Source organism: Ranitomeya variabilis, chromosome 2 (assembly GCF_051348905.1).
Source record: "Ranitomeya variabilis isolate aRanVar5 chromosome 2, aRanVar5.hap1, whole genome shotgun sequence".
In the NCBI taxonomy this organism is placed as follows: Eukaryota; Metazoa; Chordata; class Amphibia; order Anura; family Dendrobatidae; genus Ranitomeya; species Ranitomeya variabilis.
The window spans coordinates 341,205,699-341,231,924 of NC_135233.1; the positions used below are offsets into that span (position 1 = coordinate 341,205,699).

The following is a 26,226-nucleotide window of genomic DNA, read 5'->3' on the forward strand; positions in this document are numbered from 1 at the left end:
AAATGGTAGGCTATACGAAAGGAGATAAAAAGAGGTTTCCAAAAGAGGTCACGCAATCTGCTACACATGCTATTTTATGGAGGTCAATTAGTCTAGTAAAAACTTAGGGTACTGTCACACAGTGCAACTTTCCAACGATCACGACCAGCGATACGACCTGGCCGTGATCGTTGGAAAGTCGTTGTGTGGTCGCTGGAGAGCTGTCACACAGACCGCTCTCCAGCGACCAACGATGCCGAAGTCCCCGGGTAACCATCGGGTTACTAAGCGCAGGGCCGCACTTAGTAACCCGATGTTTACCCTGGTTACCAGCGTAAAAGTAAAAAAAAAACAAACAGTACATACTCACATTCCGGTGTCCTTCAGGTCCCTAGCCGTCTGCTTCCCGCTCTGACTGAGTGCCGCCGTAAAGTGAAAGCAGATCACAGCGGTGAAGTCACCGCTGTGCTCTGCTCCGGCCGGCAGTCAGTCAGAGCGGGAAGCAGACGGCAAGGGACCTGAAGGACACCGGAATGTGAGTATGTACGGTTTTTTTTTTTTTTACTTTTACGCTGGTAACCACGGTAAACATCGGGTTACTAAGTGCGGCCCTGCGCTTAGTAACCCGATGTTTACCCTGGTTACAAGCGAACGCATCGTTGGATCGGTGTCACACACACCGATCCAATGATGACAGCGGGAGATCCAATGACGAAAGAAAGTTCCAAACGATCTGCTACGACGTACGATTCTCAGCAGGGTCCCTGATCGCTGCTGCGTGTCAGACACAGCGATATCGTATGGATATCGCTGGAACGTCACGGATCGTACCGTCGTAGCGACCAAAGTGCCACTGTGTGACAGTACCCTTACAGACCTTTACCTAATCAGCACCAGATAAGGCTGTAAGTCATTCATAGGTACACGCTCATTATCTTAAGTGTTATGGAGCTGCCAGAAAAAGATTAGATAACACGCAAAAAAGATGAAAATGATAATTACTTATTTTGACAACTCTTGAGCAGTAATTTAGGCTGTTGAGTACAATCCGAGACGTGTGATAGTCAAAGCAAAGTCGGGTCTACATGCAAGTACCGGTGGCAGACATTACATTACATTATGGTGACTTTACATCTATGGCACTAAAAGGGGTTATCCAATTCTGGACAAGGAGGTGAAAAAAAAAATAATCATCTCCCAGACAGGAGTATTCCATTAGAGTGGACATTGGCTCTAAGAAAGTAATATTCAGTAGTAGACAACACCTTTAAAGAAGTATATACCAGTAGTTTTGTCTTTTTTTTTTTTTTTTTTTTAACTAGGTCTACGATTAAGAATCAGCCAGACTCGAAATGCGTCAACATTATGCCCACGCTACCATTGTAATGCAGTCACAATAACAAATTTTTGCTTTTAAATTTGCTTTGCTGGATTGAAAAATCTCTTATCGTCACTTTAAAAAGTAACCATCCTTTTAAATAATTTTCTTTTTAATAAATCAATAGTACATTTGACGAAAAAAAAAAACGTAATATATCTTATCAGAGAAATCTGCTTCATTCTTCTCTTGAACCTATTATCAAAATTCTAAAATCAAAGGCAAAATGTGTCTTTCGGAGAATACAGATTTTTCTCATTACTGGATTAGGAGATGACAGTTGGTGCTCATAAAGTTTTATGAAGAACTGTAAGGGTACCGTCTCGCAGTGGCACTTTTGTCGCTACGACGGTACGATCCGTGACGTTAAAGCGATATCCATACGATATCGCTGTGTCTGACACGCAGCAGCGATCAGGGATCCTGCTGAGAATCGTACGTCGTAGCAGATCGTTTGGAACTTTATTTCGTCGCTGGATCTCCCGCTGTCATCGCTGGATCGGTGTGTGTGACACCGATCCAGCGATGCGTTCGCTTGTAACCAGGGTAAACATCGGGTTACTAAGCGCAGGGCCGCGCTTAGTAACCCGATGTTTACCCTGGTTACCATCGTAAATGTAAAAAAAAAAAAAACTGTACATACTCACATTCCGGTGTCCGTCAGGTCCCTAGTCGTCTGCTTCCCGCACTGACTGACTGCCGGCCGGAAAGTAAAAGCACAGCACAGCGGTGACGTCAACGCTGTGCTCTGCTTTCACTTTACGGCCGGCACTCACAGTCAGTGCGGGAAGCAGACGGCTAGGGACCTGACGGACACCGGAATGTGAGTATGTAGTGTTTGTTTTTTTTTACATTTACGATGGTAACCAGGGTAAACATCGGGTTACTAAGCGCGGCCCTGCGCTTAGTAACCCGATGTTTACCCTTGTTACCCGGGGACTTCGGCATCGTTGGTCGCTGGAGAGCTGTCTGTGTGACAGCTCCCCAGCGACCACACAACGACTTACCAACGATCACGGCCAGGGCGTATCGCTGGTCGTGATCGTTGGTAAATCGTTTTGTGTAACGGTACCCTTACTGTCGTTTCAGGAGAACTTGTAGCTCAGTGTCTGTGTCTGCATCTAGTTCCTCCCTTTCCACAGAATTTTAAAAGCACCAAATGTCATCGAGGGATTCTGGAGCGATGCCTGTCTGCCGTGTGAATGCTCGGCCTTTGGCGATGACGTGTGTACGGCCAGCTTTAGTCAGATACCAACGGAAATCAGAACAGTCTAGAAGCTCAAGCAAGAAACCCTACCACAGCTCCGCACAACCTTGGAATTTTACATATCTATAATATGGACAACATCTAAGTCTATGGACCCTAGTGAATAAAAAAAAAAAAAAAAAAAAAATCAGGCCTTCGTGAACCAAACATTGTACTACAGAAGTGTTCTTCCTTAAAAGCCTCTAGAACATTTCAGAAATGTGGTGCCATTTGGAGCACATGACAGTGACGCACAGACTGTCGACAGCTCAGTAGTAGAATGCCAGGGACTTCGTGTGAGGTCTAGGAGCAGTTTGGCCATTTTAGACCCAAAATAGGATACGAGTGTTAGGTACTGACGTACAGGCCGGATGACGATTGTAACAGAAGAACTTTCCCAAAACTGCAGATGGAGATTGTCCAACTGATGAATATCGAGAAATTACATGAGAACACGGCGCAATCTCGGTCATTGTGTAGTCTGCAAGGGAGAAGCCCTCAGGCTGGAGACTTGGTAAGTGAGAGGAGATAAATGACGACGAGGCACAAAAACACAGAGGAGGAGAAGCTGGCACGGAACAGAAGGTGAAGCAGAACATCCTAAATACAACTATCCTGAGGTGCCAGTTCTGTACCAGGACATGACACATGATTGATGACACAAGCATTATATCTGAGGCGAGCAAACCTACGTGGCTTCGACAGGATTAACCCCTTTAATGTCCAAAAGGCGGAGGGGGGAATAATAATTGTAAAATTATAATAACAAAATTTAGTCTGCCCATAAGACATTTTCTATTAAGCCAACTGTAGAGAATCCGTCATTCCCGATAAGAAACAATAGATTAGCACCATCTACTATACCCCTCAAATGAGTTACTAGGCCTTTTCCACCTCTCCTGGAAAATATAGAAATATCCACGTATAATCGAGGTGCTTTCTGACAGTAATCTGTTTGATGAAAGCAATCCAAAAAGAAAACTTGCCCCTATACACATTAAAGTTGGCCAACAGTCTGTCAATGACAGCTGACAATTAATGTGAATGAGGTCCTCCTGTCTCATCTCTAACCAGTGATATTGAAGGGTGGATTCTGTCAGCACAAAGAGTACACCCTTGGCGCAAAAAAAAAAAAATCCCCCCCAAAAAACTAGAAAACCAGGTTACTCCTCTCAAGTCCAAATAGACCAACTGTGCAGCTGACCGAACAACGGCTTTTACATTTCATGGTGTAGTGGTGCGTATGACAGGAAAAGGGGATCCTACCCTTTACATGTGTTTTGATGACGTACATGCGGAGGTATATGCTAATCCATGGATGGCATGACCAGCTGTCATTGGTGTGGGAGCCCAACACAACGGGAAAGCAATGTAGGGTCCAGCCACACACGAGCCGATATTTATCATCGATGTGATGGGGTCGATAATTGTAAAAGTGTCAAATGCAATGGTCTAACATTGCTCAGGGGGTCTCTAAAGAACTTTGTCAGGTTAAGTTGATAAATCTTAGTTAAAATCTTAAAAGTTATACAATACTTTATTCTTATGAATGAGGCATGGGGGGCCGGTGATTTCCACCTACTGATGAATGTCGACAGCCCACGTGCAGATTTATGAGTCTCCACAATCACGGATCACACAACAAAAACCTTGTGGACTTTGTTGGCTAGCAAGGAGGAGAACTGTAGTACTAGGGTTCATTCACACATCTGATTTTTTTCCATGTGTGACAAACACGGATCAGTGTGGTCGGAGAGTCATCTATTTTTCTAGTACATGGAGAAATTAAAAAAAAAAAAAAAAGTATTCACCTCCTTTCTGACAGTCCATGTAAACTGGACCGCACTCAAACGAGTGCACTCAGATTTTTATTCACTGACCCATTGACTTACATTGCGATTTTGATTCGACCCTGGGATCAAAATCAGATAGATTTCCGATATTTTCTGTGGAAAAATTTGGACATGTGCACAGCCCCATAGAATATCAAAGGTGGAAACCACAGATAGCTCTCGAACGCGAAAATCGGACACCACGCAGACACATAGGTGTGATTTCGAGCTGTAGACAGAAAATAGTAGAATTTTTAAATCAGAACTACGGTATGTGAAAAGTCACTCCGTTTTTTTATTTGAAAGGTATTAAAAAAAAACAAGAAAGGAAGAGACATATTAATAAGTATATTTTCCCTATTAAAATTGCATTATGGGGTCAGAGGTAAAACCATACCAGTTAGCAAACAATTTAAAAGGTCATTCAATCAGAGGGCATCTGAAAGCATGCAAACTCTCCGCATATTCTCAGAAGCCATCGCAGTTCTTTCTCTCTTTTAACCTAAAGGCTTCTGGAAAGGTCAGCAAATTCAGGAATCCTAAATATGACAGCTTTTACTTTCTGCAAAGATAACACCTTTTTTCCACCAATGGCATTTAAAACGCAGGGCTTGACATGACAGATCAGATTTTGAGAGGATGATACCTCTGCTGCTAACAGGAGTTTCACATTACGCGCCTTTTTTTTTTTTTATTGTGTTTTTTTTAATATGTGTTCAAAACACAGAGAAAAAAAAAAGCGCGGAAAAAAAGCCTACAATGACGGATTCTCATTTAACCAATTCTGCAGCCAGCGATAACCAATGCAGAATAAAAATTATGGGTGCAAGGGAAGTAGAGACAAGCGGATCTGACAAAAATCTAATTCACCTATTTCTTATTATTGTACTGGGAAATTCAATTAGCAGAGAACTTATTTTCTGTGAATTTAATGTCATTTAATAATTGAGGTCACTGTAGACCCCACAGCATAATAAACGCAAGATGTTAAAAATAAAAAAATATCCTTATACTCTCCTCACCGCTAACCTCTCTGGCACATTCCGCTGCCCCTTATCTGCTGTCCGTGCCGGTATTCACTGTAGGCCGTGGCTTCTGGAGCATGTGCAGTGAACTCCGGGGATTGCTCGCAGCCGGGTGCGCCGGCCTAAACTGGACATTGGAGGTGCGGACAATGGGCAGGGAGCAGCAGCGTTGGCCGGAGAGTTGAGCAGTGAAGAGTATATAAATTTTGCATTGCTCCCCTGGGAATATAAATATGCAAATGTACTCTTAAAAAGGAAGAAGTCTGGAACACCAGCGGCACCTATTGGGGGTAGCAATCCTAAAAGCAAATAGCGACCAGTTAACGAGGCTTGCCACATGACAGGATAAGAGGCCTGAGGCTAAGGTCATGCATTATTTTCATCCGGATACGCCTAGTTGAGATGGGCACTAAGCCTAGTCTCTGTATTAGACAGTTCTATTAAACATGCTCTTTGTTCCATCACAGTTAAAAGCAGATTGCTGGTGGTCTCACTGGGGGACCCCTTTTAAATATATGTATATAGTTCTTATCTATTTTTGCCCTATTTATTTTAGTTTTTTGTGCTTGAAAAGCTACAATTTTATTTTACAATTGCAATAAATTTGGTTAACTTTAACTTGAAATGCTCCTTAAGATGAGCGAGACCCTATGCTGCCGGTGGAGGCAGAATGTGGCTGTTCCCGCGCTGGCAGCAACATGTCTGATAATTCCGATCTCAGGTCCTCGGGCCAATTTGTAGCACTGCTCATGTGAACAAGAGGCGTCCAGGAATTGGGATCAACGACCTCAGTGCTGAACTCTCTAACAGGAAAACATTGACAAGCAAGAAGCTGCAACGCCAGCCTTATGGCAAATTATAAAGCTTCTCGAGTGATAAGGACTTCATAACTAGGGTGATATGAAGTCTTCTAAAATTCTTCGGCCATTCCAGAGTCATCTCAATCTCTACGGCTGCGTGCCCACAATCTGGAATAGCAGCGTTTTGGATGCAGCTTATTTGTGCTGAGTTTCCGAGCCGCACCATCTAAATTTTTGTAGCGGAGACGCTTAGTCTTCTGTGTGTATTCTCCCCAATAGATGGTCATTAGATGTGGTAAATTCGCATAGTTCCAAAACACAAGTGCGTAATGTAGAATGAAGCGTTTTGGACAACAAAAATACGCTACATCCAAAACACTATTCCTGATTGTGGTCACGTAGCCGTACATGGATATTAAGTGTCGACCTGTCCATAAGCTCTACGAGAGTACATGAATGTCAAAGTATTCCACAGTCCATAAAAGGACCATCATGCCCAGGATGACCACAAGTCTCCTAACCGGAACGTACAGACTCATAGGCAGATTTAAGGTAATCATCACAGATCAGGAGACCTCATGGCCAAGCAAAATATTACAACCCGAGAACAGTCCGCTTTTACAAATGTTTGAAACTAGCTTATGATTTATACACGGGCCCATACATACAATAAATTGGTATCCAGGGCTTTTCCAATGTGAATTTAACTAAAAACTAAAAATAATCCATTGTTCATCATCTGACTCCGTGGAAGGCTAAATCTTCATTAAAATACCTAATGTAATTTCACAAGCCCAATAACGCCAACGCCTTTGGAACTCCAAAGAGTTGTTGTTAAAGAATGGATTCCACAGATTCTAGAACAGTTGGTCTTTCGATTCTGTGCCTCTATGTTAAAAAATTTTCTCTTCAACCAACTGGGCGTACACAAAAAAAACAAAAAACTATTCTGTGGGCGTTTAACGACCGAGGGTGGCTTTCGCCGGTGCAATTTATTTGGGGGCTCGTGAAGCCAGACCCATGATCAGATACTTGCAAGGTCAGCCTCTATTTAAAAAAAATAAATAAATAAGTGATAAATGTATGGTCAATGGCGGTCAGTCCACCTCTTGGAATCCCACAGATGTCCAAAATAGGGATGCCGAAGACTCATGTGGAAATGGAGCTGTGATGTGCATTCCCAACTGCAACTCCTTTTGGGACTGATGGAGACACTGTAGTTTTCACACTTCCTTTGTGGATGAATGTAGCCATAATTGCCCAGAATATAGATATCAGAGGTACGGTATATACGGTCACACCATAAAATACAAGGTGAGACAAAAAAGTCATCCATGGCTCGTTGCATCACCCGGAATATTTCTGTCTCAGTTATTCCTTCTAGGACTGAGGACCCTGGAGATCCATCCCTGGTGTACCGCTCTGGCTTTCTCCCATGTAAATACTACAATGGATGCATCTCAACCTTTCTAAAAAAAAACAAAAAACGATTAGAGTACAGATGACACCCGGTACGTGACATTCTTTGGAAACATTGGAAATCAAATCCACGTTGAGGCACAGGTAACCACCACCACCTGCTCACCTTACTGACGTGCAAGGCTGCCGCAATATCTGACACACGAGACAGGGAAACAAAGAAGTAATAATCCGGGCCGGTCACCGGTAACCTTTTAATGTCAAGGTAATGACGTCACAGAAATATTCCTTCCCTTTGTGAAGATTTCTGGACCATGGGAACAGTCGGCTCACTCGTAGGTTGACGTGTTCTTAGCTCCGCGTAATGTGGAAACCGATAACAGATTAATTACAGGGCTCGCTCTAATTTAATCCTGACAATGGTTAACTTTAGGGCAGAGCTGAGCTGTAACGCTACAGCGGCTGGGAGAGTGGATTTTAGGCCCAGAGTTTCGTTCTGCTCGGGTACCCAGTGGAAAATTGGCAAGTGCTTCCTTAGGATTTTGCACTTTAAAGACCTAAAAAGCACTAGAATTTTGTTTTTCTTTCTTTTAAATCAGCTTTTAAGAAATTAAGTGACCCTTATCTTAGAAAACTAATGCAAGGGGAATGAAAAATGTAATGTCCGAGTCCAGCCTTGATTCAAAGGAGTGAATCTGGAGCATCTTTTAGCTGTTGGATAAGAGATTTTACTCGAGTTACGGATTGGGTACATTTCTGTCGTAATTGACACCAATTTTGTAGAGTAAATTATGTCGCCCTGCTTGCCCTTGCCCGCACCTTGATTAGCTCTGCCGACTTTTCAAAAAGTTGCAAAAACTACAAAAGTCAACATTTTTTGCACAACAGTTGCAGAAAATTTTTTGCGCCATTTCAAAACAGTTTTAGACCTGAATTCTGGTGCAAACTAATGCATTGAACCCTTAGTCTACAGAAAAATCTCAGCACTGCTGATCAAATCATATTTATTAGGAAATGTGCTGCTGGGGGAGGTGGGGCCCGTATAACCTTCCCTGAAACAGTATATACGGGCACATAAACGACTCTTCAAGATGGCGTCATGGATTCTATATTTACAGGATTCATGATAGATCTGTTGTGATTTCGGTTTAAAGGGAACCTGTCACCACGTTTTTGGAAGATGGGATAAAAATAGCGTTAAATAGGGGCAGAGGTGGGCGTTACATTAGTGTGTTTGTTATGCGTTTATTACCCACCTAAGTTGCCGAAATACCTTTGCAAAGTCTCCGTTTTCGCCTGTCAATCAGGCTGGTCTGGTCAAAAGGGCGTTGTCTTCCCCCAGATTTTGCGTAGTTTTCCGTTGGTGGCGTAGTGGTGTGCGCATGCCCAAAGTCCTGAATCCTCTGCCAGGGGATTTAAAAGAGCGCGCTGTTCGTTTTCATTGGTGATCGGTGGGCGCGGCCATCTTCCTTTGGCCGCGCGTGCGCAGAAGCGGCGCTCTGCTGGCCGCGGCTTCAGGAAAATGGCTGCGGGATGCCGCGCGTGCGCAGATGGATATCGCGGCGGCCATTTTCCTGAAGCCGCGGCCAGCAGAGCGCCGCTTCTGCGCACGCGCGGCCAAAGGAAGATGGCCGCGCCCACCGATCACCAATGAAAACGAACAGTGCGCTCTTTTAAATCCCCTGGCAGAGGATTCGGGACCTTGGGCATGCGCACACCACTACGCCACCAACGGAAAACTACGCAAAATCTGGGGGAAGACAACGCCCTTTTGACCAGACCAGCCTGATTGACAGGCGAAAACGGAGACTTTGCAAAGGTATTTCGGCAACTTAGGTGGGTAATAAACGCATAACAAACACACTAATGTAACGCCCACCTCTGCCCCTATTTAACGCTATTTTTATCCCATCTTCCAAAAACGTGGTGACAGGTTCCCTTTAATGAATTGATCCTCTTGATCAGTTAGGAGTTTTACATTACTTTGACTTAAAGAGGGTTTCCGAAAATCATGTTATCATCTGAGTCTATTGCTGGCTGCAGAATGAGTCAACTACCCCTCTATGAGGGTCTGACAGAGAGTTTGTAACTCAATGTCTTTTTCTGAGCTCCTCTCAGCTGATTTCTGACCACAGACCACAAAAAAGTTGAATGTTGAAGAGCCTATAAAAGCCAAACTGTCCAAAAAGTTTCATGAAACCCAGCTGCAAAAATTGAGGGATAAAAAAAAGTCCTAAAAAGTGGACAACTCCTTGGCGTATAACACTGCAGTGTTTCATCGGATTGCACTCGGCCCAATGTTATACTGTGGGCAGTGCAGATCTATGATTATTTTCTCATGCATATTAGGCATGAGAGAACAATCGCAGCATGCTGCGTGTGCCTCTGATAATCAGATCACAAGTGTATGGGTGCGGGTGAAACGTGGGACTGCACTCTTTACGTCAGCAGAGTGCAGGATAATGTACTCACAAAGAGTCAACGGTGAAGATGGAGAAATTAAGTTTTCCGTACCAGTGCTTCGATTCTCTCATGGAGGAGAATTGGATAACGATCAGAGGTCACTCAGTAGTTTGATCGGAGTCTCATTAGGCTACGTTCACATTTGCGGTCTGCGCCGCAGCGTCGGGCGCCGCAGCGTCGCTGCATGCGTCATGCGCCCCTATATTTAACATGGGGGCGCATGGACATGCGTCGCACTTGCGTTTTACGCCGCATGCGTCCCTGCGGCGCACGCGTCCGGGTGCAGAGGACGCAGCAAGTTGCATTTTTGCTGCGTCCAAAATCAATCAAAAAAAGGACGCATGCGGCGCAAAACGCAGCGCTGTGCATGCGTTTTGCGGCGTTTTTGTTTGCGTTGTGCGTTGCGACGCCGACGCTGCGGCGCACAACGCAAATGTGAACGTAGCCCATCATGATCGGCCAGAAAGAATATACAGCAGTGAGAGCAAGCCCTTAAAGGGATATTCTCAAGTTTAAAAGTCATTCCCCATCCATGAACGACCTCCGCTCCCATTCATTCATTCCCATTCTCAGGGGGCCAAGGCAGTCAGACCTTCCGCGACCGGAAAGTTATACCCTATCGTTTGATCTACTGTCTAAACGTAGGAACACCCTTTTATTGCACCAGAGTAGCCTGGGCTGCACCCAGTCAAGTTCTGACAAACTACCAAAGGTTGCATCCATAACAGAAGCATAAAAGGGGGCTTGTATTATTGACTTCTAGAAGTGGCCTTAAGAAGCCCAAACCTATTGATGCAAAATACTTACCTACTTGATTATGTAAGTGTGAATATGACCCAAATCCTCTACGATCTTTCTAAACATCCCACATTTATTTTTATAGGAGGGTGCTGTAGAAATATCCTTAATTTAATCCTACCAAAGCACCGAGACACTAGTCTTTAGGTAACTTGATGAGGTTTTTTTTCTGATCTAGTTTTACAAAGTTCTGGAGTAGCCTCGATGAGGAGCCAAGAAAGGGTTAAAGAATACTAAGGAGAGACCTGGACAATCCCCTCAGGCCATAGTTTCCTCCACATCTCAGTGGGTTTTCCCCAGTCCAGAAACATGCTTAGAGTTACATAAACCATCTCCTCCTCACTTCCCAGGGGACAGAGACAGAGGACAGAAAGGAAAGATGAGAAAAACATGGGGTATTGCTCTTTGCCTCTAATCACATGGAGGCTTTCATTTTTCCAGCAAAACTAGTTCTGACAATTGTGTCAAGAGGAAAAAAAAAAAGAGGCCTCTTTGGGATCACAGATCTATGGACCCATAAGGGACCTCTATGTGCCTCCAATATTACTCAGAGCTTTGCATGCTGCATTAATATAATACAAGCTTACATAGTCCCCTTACCGATCCCCAGTTGCCCTGACTCCAATACTACTTGGTCCCCCACAGGTTCCTGCACTTTTTGCTGGAGTGGTGACATCCCCCCAAAAATATGCAGAAAATACAGATTGGTGCGGGACTGGAAAGCAGAAGAATGGGAGTGGTGGAGGATCCAATTCTGATGCCGTCTGGCCCCCACCTGTCTCTCCTTATCCATTCCCATCACTCCTGTTCCCAATCTTAAGATGCAACTAAGCAGTGGCGGACACAGCCAGAAAAGGGTCCCAGTGCAAGACCAGTATGTGTGACCCTCACAATCCAATAGTTCTGTTCAGAATCCAATAGTTCTGACAGAAACTGCTTTGGGGGTGAAATGGGCCCCGTTACCGTTTGAGCCCCAGTACGGTCGCACCAATATTATGTCTGCCCCTGCAACTAAGACACCATCAGTGTGCTGCCCGAGCTTTTCACAGACCCATAGACTTGCACTGACAAATTTGATCATAATCAAAATATGTCTCAATTATTTGCGGATGAGCCTTTATAGTGAAAAAAAATAATTCTTAAAACAAAAGAATAAAAAAAAAGTTGTCAAGATGAAATTGAAGTTGCAATATTCTTTGGAAAGTCATACGAAGCTGCTCTTTTATTCCCATTGGTTCTTCTTTTATTTGACAGGTATTTTATCACCCCTTACATCCTCAAAATAGAGGGGAAAAAAAGGTCTCATCCTTCTTTCTCCTGAATTGATCTTTCATTATCAAAATTCTCAATTCATTGGTAAAATCGGTCTTCAGTGAGGACACTGTTCCATTTCTGAAAGAGAAGATGACGGTTGGTGCAGATCTATGGAGAACTGGAAGTGACTTTTTAAGAGAACTTGCAGCAGACGTCTATGTCAGCCTCAAGCTCCTCCTTCAGCCATAGAATTTTATAAGCACCAACTGTCATCTATCTCAGTAATGAGATCTATGTTCGCTGAATTTACCCATGAATTGAGAGTGAATGATCAGCAGTCAAAGAGGAGAAAGAAGCAGATTTCTCTGAAAAGATATAGTGCAAAATCTCTTATTTTCATTTGTACTATTGATTTACAAAACAAAAATTAAAATGATTGTTACCCCACACGTAAAGATACCCGTGGGACAAATGATCGTTCGGCTGACAGCCATCTCCCCCTAAACACGTACTCGGTCGAGCACTCCTTTGTTCTCTATTTGAGATTCCAGACTCCTCTGTCGGCTTACCTTACGGATACACAATAGAGTAGGAGTCAGAGATACTTGTCTCCCTGACATTATCTGTCGGGTAAGAGTCCCCGCACATGTGTGTGCTCAGTCCACAGGACCCCTGAGCACACACACAGCCCGCAGGCCCCCCACGAATACACACGCACAGCCCACAGACCCCCACCCACAGTCTGTAGGCCCCCCCATATATACTAGATTGCTTTTCGAAATCAGCAGGTACAGCTGACTGATCCAATGACTACGTGGTGCTTTGATAAGGAGATGTGAGCGTTCCTCCGGTCCTACTCCTATCAGAGCACGGCAAAGCCTTCAGAAATGAGCCACAATGTGCCCTTGTCCGTAGAAACCATTTCTCCTTCTTGCGGGTATTACAGGACAAAGACATATATATGGAGTATTGGTGTCGCACGTTAAGACATTCATGACCCACGAGAAGCAGTCCAGAAGAAACGGTCAAAGACTCTAGCAATGGAGAGGTTTCAAGAGGTAGACGTTCGCTCTTGACGGTCAGGTTTTCCCTAGAGTTACACTTTAATGGCCCAAACTTAAGAATCTTTGTTCGACAGTCATTTTAAGAAGCACTTAGCATTGCAGAGCGGCGAGCTAATCACTGAACATCACAACGACAGGTAAAGGAGATCTGATATCTTCTGGAGAACAAGGAAATCTCTGTTCTTCTATGGGAAAGAGAGCATCTATATGAGCAAAAATAAAGCCAACCCAGCAAAGTATTAGCTTACTCATTTTTTGAAAAGGCTATTTATAGGGAGGCAGAAGGTCTGCCAGGAAACACTTCTAGACGTTCATTATTCAATGTCATTGCCAAGGTATTGCCTGAATCCAGCCCAGGCCAAGAGAAGTGATGAGGATGGGTGAGGGGTGGGTAAGCTAGTCCCAACAGTACGTGAGCAGGTAAACCCAAGACTCGCGCTTGTGACGGCTTGTTCCATGTAATCATGTGGAAAGAAAGACTAGGTGGGGGGAAAAAAAAAAAAAAAAAGAATGTTTGCAGATCCGAGCAACGGGCGGCCCACGTCGCCATCAGCGCAAATTCACTGCAGTACAATTTTTCAAGATGGATCGGGATTCATTGTTGTGGAATTCAACCTCAACGCCCTGGGACGGCTTGGAGAATGGAGAAGATGAGGCTGAATCATATGGTAGGGAAGGAGCCGGTGCCAATTCCACAGCTGTTCCACTGAAGCAGTCTGTACTTGCCAAAGATGAGAACATATAGGTGGGAACAGCTGGAGAGGAGAGTCACCCATTTCTAAAGAAAAGGAGGACAATGCGGATCTTAAAGGGGAAGTAAAAACGTACTACTTCTTCTGCACAATCCGCCACCGCAGAACAAGTGGTTTGGTCACTCCACACCCTATGTCAGATTGGGTGGGAGACGGTCAGTGGAGTGAAGCTATATGCACACGTTGCAGATTTTGCTGCGGATCCGCAGCGGATTTGATGCAGCTGTTTGCAATGCGCTGCACCATGTAAACGTATGAAAAAAACAGATCCACAGTGCACATGCTGCGGAAAAAACGTGCAGAAACGCAGTATTGTTTTTTCCGCAGCATGTCAATTCTTTGGGCGGATTCCGCAGCGGTTTACATCTGCTCCTCAATAGGAATCTGCAGGTGGTAAAACGCACAAAACCCGCGGGTAATCAGCAGTGTGGTTTACCTGCGGATTTTGCAAAAACAGTGCAGAAAAATCTGCACACCAATCCGCAACCTGGGCACATAGCCTTACACTTCCAACTATTTTTTTTAATATAAAAAGAGAAATTGCTTACTAAAAAATGGTAAGAATTGATCCATCAGAGCAGGTCCAGTGGCTACAACATCTGCAGTCTGCGAACTGCCTCTTATAATACCGAATCTCCTGCTCCTTTTTAGATTAGCCGGCCTAGCGGGACGTCATTACACCAGGCCGAGTAATCAAAAGAGCCGAGGGTGCAGACAGGTAGGAAAGGGTTTGCACGACTCACGTCCGGCAAACAATTTCTGTTACATGGTAAATCTTCGTTGTTTCAGTTCCAATCTGAAGAATTCATGACTGTCTTTGTGACCACTGCAGCCAATCACTGGCCTCAGCGTTATATTGCTGAATGCAGTATTTGGCAGCACTGGTCATGTGGGTTGTCAGGGATGTATGGTAAACAAACACAGGTATGTCCAGCAATTACCAGGGCTGTGAGTCGGAGCCCATTTTGGTGGAGTCGGTGTCATGGAAATTGAGGAGTCGGAGTCAGAGGTTTGGCTTACCAACTCCACAGCCCTGGTATGAGGGAGTCGGAGGTTTGGCTCACCAATTCCACAGCCCTGGTATGAGGAAGTCGGAGGTTTGGCTTACCGACTCCACAGCCCTGGTATGAGGGAGTCGGAGTCGTGGAGTCGGAGGTTTGGCTCACCAATTCCACAGCCCTGGTATGAGGGCGTCGGAGTCAAAGGTTTGGCTCACCAATTCCACAGCCTTGGTATGAGGGAGTCGGAGGTTTGGCTTACCGACTCCACAGCCCTGGTATGAGGGAGTTGGGAGATTTGGCTTACTGACTCCACAGCCTTGGTATGAGGGAGTCGGAGGTTTGGCTTACAAACTCCACAGCCCTGGTATGAGGGAGTCGGGAGGTTTGGCTTACAGACTCCACAGCCCTGGTATGAGGGAGTCGGGAGATTTGGCTTACCGACTCCACAGCCCTGGTATGAGGGAGTCGGAGGTTTGGCTTACGAACTCCACAGCCCTGGTATGAGGGAGTTGGGAGGTTTGGCTTACCGACTCCACGGCCCTGGCAATTACCCCGCTAACTATCCACGTGACTGCTGCAGCCCATCACAAACCAATATTACTGACTGTCAGATACCTTCATGTGGGTAATCTGGGACTCTTCACCATGCAAAAGACCAGCATGGAGCTCCTCCACACATAACATAGGAAGCGAGCAGATTTATCAGGCATGTAATGTGTGTACTTTATTTCATGCCATTTCCTTCTGGTGAAACAGAATTTACCATTTTCAGTAGCGAATCCTAGATGGTAATTCTGCCCCACTGCCGTCCATTTTTCATTACACTGCGGAATTTATTCTCTTTCTTTCCCATAAATTGCAATACTCAGACTCACATGACTGATAAAGACTATATTTGGCTAAACTGTTGAGTCAGGCATTTCCTCTCGCTGTCATTCTGAGAAGGACGCTCATTTCCAGATAAGTGCCAATAAGGAAATTACGGCAAGAATAATGTGCGACATGGCACGAAGCGTCATTCTGTGCAAAGGCAGCAACCAAAAAGGAGAAAAAAAGGACATGATGACTACAACACACTAACAGATGTTCTCTATAGCGCTGAGGTCTTACAAAAAAAAAAAAAAGTCTGAAAGAGTGGCACTCCGACTGACTGAGCGGCCCCATCACACCGACACTGTAGGGGCTTGTTTGCTCTCATACGCACTATGGTACATACAAATATAAATTGATGAAACGGATCAAACTTTGATGGAAAAAACTCTGATCAAAAGCACGGAAGAAAACTTTTTTTTGCGTATGTAAAAATAATCACTAATAACTGTATGAGGGTAAAAGGCAGCAAAAAAAAAGAAAAACAAAGATTACATTTCATGCTCCAAAGCTGCCAAATATTGGAATACGGTACACTAATACTAAGTTCACATGACCAAAAGAAAAAAAAATATATAACTGTCTGATTTTCACGCAGAAAAAAAAAAGGACAATTTTTCCACCAGTATTGTCATGTATATGACGTCCACTTTTATAAATAAGAAACTAATAAAAGATAAATACAGTTTTCTATGTTAAGAATCGTAATGTATCCGTAATGATGCTTCGCGCTTTATCAGTTTTTTTTTGGTGCAACTTGAATGGGCGATGCTCGGCTGAAATATGGTAGACTAGTGCATGCTGCGATTTTTTTTCACGTGGATATTGGATCCATATGAAACTGCCCGTTGGTCCTTGTCCTGTCCATGTGATGTTAGGTTTTTTGGGGTTTTTTTTTTTTTTTTTTTACAATCGTCAGGTCTCCATCACAACAAAGCACATGGTCAGTAAGTGGGTTGATCCATGTGAGCATGCAAAAGGCATAGTGATGCCTAAATAGTGTAAGTATCCAAACCAATGGTAGCCCCAAAGCTAATCTATCAGCAAATTAACCACTACCCTTGTCAACCACTGTTGAGAACTATGGATGAGAACAGGTCGTTCCAAGAAGACACTTGTTGTGCAAAAATTCCATAATCCTATGAATTCCATGTATTATTTAAGAATAGAGATGAGCAAACGTGCTGGGATAGTGTTTATCTAAGCATGCTCGGGTGCTAACCACATGTCTTCAGCGTGCTCGAATATGTTAAGAGTCCCCGCGCCTGAGTCTCTTGCGGCTGTTCGGCCGCATGTGTTGCAACCACGGGGACTCTAACACATTTTTCGAGCACATGGTAGACTCTTGGTTAGCACCCGAGCATGGCAGATAATACCTTCGCCCATCACTAATTATGACCTTTTCCTGCACTTTACATTTACTTGCATCACTGTGTTTTTCACAGATAGCACTCATACCATTAATAGTGAATGGGGTAGTGCACATATTCGAGCCTTTTCGTGGACTGAGCAGTCAATGCAAAATCAGTGAGACGTCTGATTTTGACCCTAGTGTTCGATCAGAATTGGCAATACAAATCTATGGGTCCCTGTAAAAAAAACAAAACAAAAAAAAAAAAAAAAAAGGACAGCACTCAGATGGCATCCAGCTGTGTTCACATGTTAAAGCACCACTGCAGTATTTCAGTTTTTTTGTTGTTTTCCAATTGCTGGAGTGGTGCTTAAAATCCCAGTCCCCTGTCTGACACTCACCTTCCAGTGTTTTCACAAGTGTTTCATGGTGCGCGCCGGATGTCACTAATCTATGCAAGTCTATGAGATCCTCCTTGTGGCCCTTATAGACTTACACTGAGAAATTGTGACGTAGCTTCAGGGTTTCAGCTTCTCAGACGCTGCGCTCACAAGATGACGCCACAGGATTGGACAGGAGACGAAAAATGGTGAAGACGCAGGAGGGAAAGTTTATAACCGGGGAAGTGGACTTAGGGTTAAAGTACCACTCTAAGTACAACACTAGTGATGAAAACAAATGTTGGAGCGGTGCTTTATGTATGTGGTGCAGAAATTTCTGCACCATTCCTGTATCTCTTGGCAGTAAAAACACAAAGAAAAATCGGTGCTTTTTTTGTTTGTTTGTTACATGTGTTTTTGTTGCACATTTTCTTCATTCATTGGTGTGAATGAAATCTGCAGCAAAAATAACAAAATTAACATGTGGCAGATTTATATGTGGACCAAATCTGCAAGGAAAAAAATAAGCAACATGGGCATGAGGCTTCAGGAGTCTCATACCAGGAAATCCTTCAGGTTTCTGCGCAGGAAAAAAAAAACAAGACAAATCTGCAACATGGAGGAAAAGGTGGAGAAATTTTTTTTTTTTTATCACATATGAGAAAAACTGATGACACTGTGATAACTGCGCCAATAAAACTTGGTCCATTTTTCTTGCAAAAAAAAAGCGTGAATGAGGCCTTACTGAAATGTCTCGATATGAACAATAAATGGGCATGTTGAGAGGTTCTATAAAATTACTGTCAATCGCCATAATTGGGATGAGAACCACAGATACTTTACGCGTATATTCAGTACTGGATTTCAGCCACTTTTATAAGCCCTGTTCAGAATCATATTTGAGAGAAAAATAAAATATATAAAAAAAAAAAATAAAATATATAAATATAAAATACATAAAAAATATGGATCTGAAAATATAGTAAAAGCAAATTAATTGCATGTATTTTCTTTATAGACCCATCAAGTAGGACCATAAAAAAGTAAAATTAAGTCTTTACTGCCTGGGTAAAAACCAGAATGCCAGGACATTATTTTTTTCTTCCCACGGACTCTTCTGACATTTGGAGCCACCATGGCGCGGTGCCCTCCTGCCCTGCACAGGTTGTATAACTTCAGGGCGAATATTCCTGTAAAGTCCAGATTTCTCCATTCTTACAGGGAAGACCACATAGAAAGTGCAGAATTATTACAAAACCCCATTAGTCCATGAGCCGGGCCAGATATCGGTACCACCCGGAGTGACTAATTTTCTTTGGTATTTTTAGGTAGATGCATGTCTGTAGTTTATTTTTTGATATGATAGCCCTTACATATACGTAGCTTATTAACCCCTTCAGCCCTAGGCCTATTTGTACCCAAGTGCCTAAGCCAATCTGACCTGTGCCACTTCATGGGCTAATAACTTTGGAACGCTTTCACCTATCCAAGCCATTCTGAGATTGTTTTCTCGTGACATATTGTACTTCACGTCAGTGCTAAATGGGAGTCAATATATTTTACCTTTCTATATAAAAAAATGCTAAATATTCGGAAATTTTGGAAAAATCGGCAATTTTTTAACTTTGAAATTCTCTGCTTTTTACAAAAATACTGATACCCCCCATAATAGTTATTAATTTACACTCCCCACATGTTTACTTCATATTGGCATCATTTTGAAAATGAAACCTTATTGTTTTACGACGTAATAGGGCTTATAGTTTTATGCGCAATTTTTCACATTTACAGCAAAACCCACTTTTCAAAGGACCAAGTCACTTCTGAAGTCACTTTAAGGGGCTTACATAACAGAAACCACCCATAAATTACCCCATTTTGCAAACTACACCCCTCAAGCTGTTCAAAACTCATTTTTAAAAACTGTTAACCCTTTAGGTGTTCCACAGGAATTTTAGCAGAATGAAGGCGAAATTTCAAAATTTCATTTTTTTTCCAGATATTACATTGTAATCCAATTTTACCTGCAACCTAGCAAGGGTTAACGGCAAACCCAAACTTGGTTACCCTAATTCTGCAGTTTATAGAAACACCCCACATGTACTCGTAAACTAAAGTATGGGCACACAGCACAGCTCAACACGGAAGGAGCGCTATGTGGTTTTTGGGTGGCGGATTCACTGGAAGAAATCTAGGGGGCCATGTCACATTTGAAGGCTGCCTGAGGTACCCCCACAGTGGAAACCCCAAAAAGTGACCCTATTTTGGAAACTACACCCCCAAGGAATCTTTTAGGGGGTATAGTGACCACTTTGACCCAACCAGTGTTTCACAGTAGTTGGAAACACTTGGTTGAGAAAATGGAAAAAGTGCATTTTTTACATGAAGGTGTCATTTTAGGCTCATTTTTTTATTTTTAAGAGGTGTACCAGCAAAAAATGCACCCCACTATTTGTTCACCAATCTCTCCCGAACACAACAACACCCGATATGTTGTCGTACACTGCAGTATTGGGGAACGGCAGGCCTCGGAAGGGAAGGAGCGCCAAATGACTTTTGGAGTGCAAATTTTACTGGAAGAAATCTAGGGGGCTATGTCACATTTGAAGACACCCTGAGGTGCCCCAACACACGCACACACACTGACACATACACGTTCTGTGCTGAACAGGACTCTCCGGTCTTCTCTGCAGAGCTCCTATCTCCCTCTGTAGAGGCTGACACCTCCCAGGCTTGTGACTGATCACATGGCCGTGACATCACCACAGGTCCTGTAGTCCTGTACTGTGTGCTGCTGCTGGTAAGGAACTTGTGGAGAGAGGGGGAACAGTCACCTAGCACCAGCGCTCCCAGCTCTAAGAACGAGCGCCTCATGAAGGTGGGCCCCTGCCTCCTCCTTCCCTGCGCGGCGGCCTTTCCCCCCGGCGGCTGTATTCGGCGTATAAGACAACCGCCCTCTTGGAGCCATGTTTTTCATGGCTAAAAAGTCGTCTTATACGCCAGGAAATACGGTAAATAAAATTTTAATGTTTTTCTTTGTGTTTGCAGGTGTTTACTGACTATCTAACGGCATGATGGAAGTACCAGCAAGGAAGAAATCACGGATCGACTGTATCATACACTGCTCTAATGATGACAGCGATGATCTGGCGTCCCTTAAGGATTTGGACTCCTGGAAAACATTGCTTAGGGCTGCAGAGATCAGGCAGCATGAATCAGTCCTGGTAGCAGCTAAGGGCCTTGAAGAAGGAGAAATACCACACATACAATATCACCGTAAATGTCGTAGTATCTTTACAATGAAGAAGTCACTGGATTCTATCCTTGGCAAGGGTGAATGAAGTCTTGGAGCAAACACATGCCATCATGCAGACCCTGAAGCTTAACAGAATTGTGTGTGTGTTTGATCAAGCACTCTATGCCAAAGCTGCCGAGGTTATCTGGAAACAGGAGAAGTTCAAGAACATTATAATTAGAATGGGTGTCTTCCACACAATCTGTAATCTCCTCTCTATCATAGGGAACAGATTTCAGGATGCAGGCCTTAGAGATCTGTGTGTTGAATCCGGTGTAATCGCTGAAGGATCAGTGTCTGGAGTGATGGACGGCCGGAGGTACAACAGAGCAGTGAGACTACACAAGCTGGTCTATGAAGCACTTATGAGGCTTGCATGGAAAAACTTCCTTCCATGGCTAGAAGAAAACCATGCAAGGGACCTTCACCATCTGGATGAAACACTGAAGAACATCACAAACTTTCGCATCAGTGTGTCGCAGGGATCCTTCGAAAAGCTCTTGGATAATGAATCTTGCACACTTACCCTGAAGCTCTTTCAAGTTTATCTTGAGACCCTCAGAAATGAACAACTCTCAGCATTCTGGATGTCATACTTGGACATGGTCGAGACCATGCTGGCCCTGGTTCGAGCTTCAAGAGAAGGCAACTGGATGCTTCACCTAGGAGCAATCCGACAGATGATACCATGGTGTTTTGCCTATGACAAGGTCAACTATGCCCGATACCTAACCTATTACTATGCCACAATGTCTCGGCTGCCCATAGAACACCCAGAGGTCCATGAATACTTCATGCAAGGTGGCTTTTCGGTCCAGATCGGTAGCAAGAATCCTTTTGGACGAATTCCTGTGGACCAGACCATTGAAGAGACAATCAACAAAGACACCCAGACACCAGGGGGCACAAAAGGCTTCAGCCTCAAAGTTGGAGCTGTTTCCAGGTTCTACCTGACATCAGAGTACCGCAGTATGTACTTGAGGCAGCTGAGGGCCCTGGTAGGCCAACAATATACTGACTTCAGCCATTCAGACCTACAGGTGTCTAGGATTAGAAGAGATGAAGCCGATGTCCAATCTTTCGTTCAACTGCTGGAGACAGGTTGGGTGAACCCCTTCAACAAAGAGCATAATGGTGAACTTATCAGTTTGTCAACAGCGACTGTAGCACCACCAGATGTAGCCAAAGACCTTCAAGGGGCATACAGTATAGGAGAGGATGCATATCAAACATTCAAGGATGAGCGTTTGGGTACCGATAAGCCAACTACATTGTTTCATGACAAGATGACGAAGAACAAACTTAAAACGTTCTCTAACATCCAAATGAAGACACGCAGACAAGGTCTTGGCAAGGAGGTAATTTTGAAGGCTGACAGAAACCTATTTGGCCAGATGATACTTGTAGCTGAGAACAGAAAGCTACAAATGAGTGATGTCTTGACTCATCCCCTGGGTCCATTGCCATGGGCACTTGCCAATGGTGATGGGTCTATCTGCAAGACCAACAAGGCTGCCCTCGCAAGGGAGTTGGAGAGGAATGCTCGTCCTGCAGAAGTGATCCCCGAGCCCTCTGCAACCATCATTGATGGGATGAGCCTGGTTCAGAAACTGAAGGGAAACAATGCAACATTTGGCCAGCTAGCAGGCACAGCAATGAGTCGCGCTATCCATGAGGGTGCTAAGAGCAAGCGCATTGATATTGTCTTTGACGTCTACAAGGAGACATCCATCAAAGATACAGAAAGAGTCAACAGATATGAAGGCACAGGGATCCATTTCAAGAACATTCAACATGGGCACAACATCCAGCAGTGGAAAAAGCTTCTAAGTAGTTCCTCCAACAAGGCAAGTCTCATAAAGTTTCTGGTAGAAGAATGGAAGGCGAAACACCACAGGGAGAAGCTTGAGGAGAAGGAGCTGTATGTCACATGTGAGCAGCTCTGCTTTAAGATCACCAAAGAACAGTGGGAAGAGGCTGCTGACCTTAAGTCAAATCAAGAAGAAGCAGACACACGCCTCCTTCTCCATGCTCTTCATGCAGCAGAATCTGGTTACAAGTCGGTCATCATCACTTCGGAGGATACTGATGTCATGGTCCTGTGTCTGGGCATGTGCCACAAAATCCCATCCCACCTGTTCCAGAAATGCGGTACACAGAACCGGACAAGATTCCTGGATATCACCACTCTGAGCCGAACATTGGGAGGCAGCGTATGTGATTCATTGATTGGTATGCATGCATTTACAGGCTGTGACACCGTCAGTGCATTCGCTGGCCGTGGGAAGATGACGACACTCAAGCAGTTGAAGATGAACAAGACATACCAGGATGCCTTTCAGGAAGTTGGTCGTTCATGGGAAGTGTCTACCGAACTTTTTGAGAAGTTACAGGAAATCACCTGCCACATGTACCTGCCAACTACCCAAACAACTGAGGTAAACAGGCTCCGTTATCAGCTGTTCTGTGCCAGACGTGGAGTGGTAGAGTCAAGTCAACTCCCTCCTTGCCAGGACTGCCTTTTCATGCATGCACTGCGTGCAAACTACCAGGCTGCGATCTGGAGGAGAAGTCTGCAGAGCCAGCCATGGGTTGCAAACCCAACAGACTGCGGTTGGATGATAGATAACGACGGAAAGCTTGTTGTCAAGTGGATGCAAGGGGCACCAGCACCAGAAGCTATTATACAGCTACTGTCCTGCAAGTGTGTGCGGTCATGTGAACTTCCTCAGTGTACTTGCCTCAGCAATGGCCTGAAGTGCACAGACATGTGCAGATTACAGACATGCCAGAACAAGGGTACTGAAGACGAGCCAGTAGAACAACAGTCAGATTCAGAGTCCGATGTTGAAGATATTATGGAGTAACATATATATATATATATATATATATATATATATATATATATATATATATATATATATATATATATATATATATGCACATGACATGTTCAGTGTGTATTTACATAACTTGGATTAAATTTTGTTACAAATACTACATCTAGTCACTCCGGGTGGTACCGATATCGTCATATTTGGTTCTTGGCTCATGCTAAAATTCCTGTGGAACACCTAAAGGGTTAACAGTTTTTAAAAATGAGTTTTGAACAGCTTGAGGGGTGTAGTTTGCAAAATGGGGTAATTTATGGGTGGTTTCTGTTATGTAAGCCCCTTAAAGTGACTTCAGAAGTGACTTGGTCCTTTGAAAAGTGGGTTTTGCTGTAAATGTGAAAAATTGCGCATAAAACTATAAGCCCTATTACGTCGTAAAACAATAAGGTTTCATTTTCAAAATGATGCCAATATGAAGTAAACATGTGGGGAGTGTAAATTAATAACTATTATGGGGGGTATCAGTATTTTTGTAAAAAGCAGAGAATTTCAAAGTTAAAAAATTGCCGATTTTTCCAAAATTTCCGAATATTTAGCATTTTTTTATATAGAAAGGTAAAATATATTGACTCCCATTTAGCACTGACGTGAAGTACAATATGTCACGAGAAAACAATCTCAGAATGGCTTGGATAGGTGAAAGCGTTCCAAAGTTATTAGCCCATGAAGTGGCACAGGTCAGATTGGCTTAGGCACTTGGGTACAAATAGGCCTAGGGCTGAAGGGGTTAATAAGCTACGTATATGTAAGGGCTATCATATCAAAAAATAAACTACAGACATGCATCTACCTAAAAATACCAAAGAGAATTAGTCACTCCGCTTGGTACCGATATCGTCAAATTTGGTTCTTGGCTCATGGACTACATCTAGAACAACAACCACCACCAAATCTCAAAATCACCAGCGCCAAGATGAGGAGCCGGATGAAATGACAACACAAGTGGAGAAAACAGCAGCAAAACCTTCTGATCATCCACAAAAAATAACAAAACTTTGTCACTTCCCAAAACTTTTCACAACTGTTTACAATTAAAAGAAAAAAAAAAAAAAAAAAAAAGTCAGAAAGTTACAATGTATCCACCCAGCGATGAGCAGGGATTAGCAGCTCAGCCCCAAACCCATTCAATCCCCCCAGACAGCAATATTTCTGCACCCCCAAAACTCACTCCCACCCCTTTATAACTGACATTAGAGCCCGCCTGCAACAAGTAACTGTCCATAGCGGTGACGTCAACCTAAAAGTCAATAGCCCTTTGTTATGACTTGGACCAGAAGGAGGGGGCAACCTGCGCCGCCTGAATGACGAAAGAGTTAAAGGGGGGAAAAAAAGTCCTAAAATAAAGAAGAAAAGGTAAAAAAAAAACAAAAAAAAAACTAAAGTTCATAACTAAATGCAAGAAGGAACTGAAGGAGGAAAAGGAGGAGGGGGGAGAAAAAAAAAGTGAGCAGGGAGGGCGCAGGAACCTCTCCATCTGCAGTCACTGAAGCCTACGTGGCATTTCCAGGAGGCAAAGACAAGAGGGAGGGGGGCTACGGGCTGAGAGGGCACAGAGGGGGCAAATCCGGGGGGCTGCACCCACTATTAACCCATTCACAGCAATGCACTGACAACAGCAGCGCAATGCGAAATAAATCGGTGCAAGTCAGGACACAGCACGATCGTGCTCGGTGCCTAGAAGTGCAGTGTGTGGAGGAGCAGGGCCAGGCCGCCTCACTCGTCCGCAGGCATGAGGAGCTGGGTGGAGGGGATGCGGGGCAGAGCCGGGGGACCGGGAGGACCGGAGCCTCTTACCTGTGCGCGGCCGGTGCCCAGGTGCCGGGAGGTGAGAGGAGATCACCCGGTGTCCGTTTCTTCCCGTGCTCCGCTCCGTGTCCCCCGGGGCCGCTGCAATCTCAGTGCGCAACTCCTCCACTGCCGGGCTGCAGCGCCATGCTGGAATGCGGGGAGTGCGCAGGCGCAGAGGGGGCCGGGCACAGGCGGCCAGGCAGGCAGACAGGAGCAGCCCCCTCACTGGCGGCAGGGAGACGTTACACTACGTCCCCCTCCTCTGTGCACTCTGCACTGTGAGGAGAATCCGAGCGACCCCCTCTCCTCCTCCTCCTCTGTGCAAATAGTTTCACTGCATGGGAAATCCACACACAGCCCCTCATTGTGCACTGTTCTGGGCTGCACACAGGCTGCCCCTTCAGGCTAGGCTTTTTTTTGGTGGATCTGCTCCAAATTCCTCCTCAAAAACCGCCTGGAAAACTCTTCCTATTCATCTCTATGGGAAATGCAATGTTTTTTTGGAGCAGAACTGAGCGGCAAACGTCCAAAATCCACCTCATGGCGCTATAAATCTCTGTGGAGAGCACACCCTTAGGATACGCGTACACAACGTCGGCAAAATTGATCTGTCGCCAGTTTTTTGCTGCACTACAAG

General features: G+C 44.3%; 1 protein-coding gene across 3 annotated transcripts in view; it reads right to left on the reverse strand.

Moving 5' to 3' along the window:
- LOC143805766 (fibronectin type-III domain-containing protein 3A-like) overlaps positions 1-25,762 on the reverse strand; it is a 101,632-nt gene extending 75,870 nt beyond the window's left edge. The window contains exon 1 of one of the 3 annotated variants that reach the window (XM_077285396.1): positions 25,596-25,762. The gene's annotated coding sequence lies outside the window, so the exon portion shown is untranslated. The remainder of the gene's footprint in view (positions 1-25,595) is intronic. The other 2 variants (XM_077285397.1, XM_077285395.1) reach the window with 2 other exon arrangements.
- Positions 25,763-26,226: the final 464 nt, after the last annotated feature.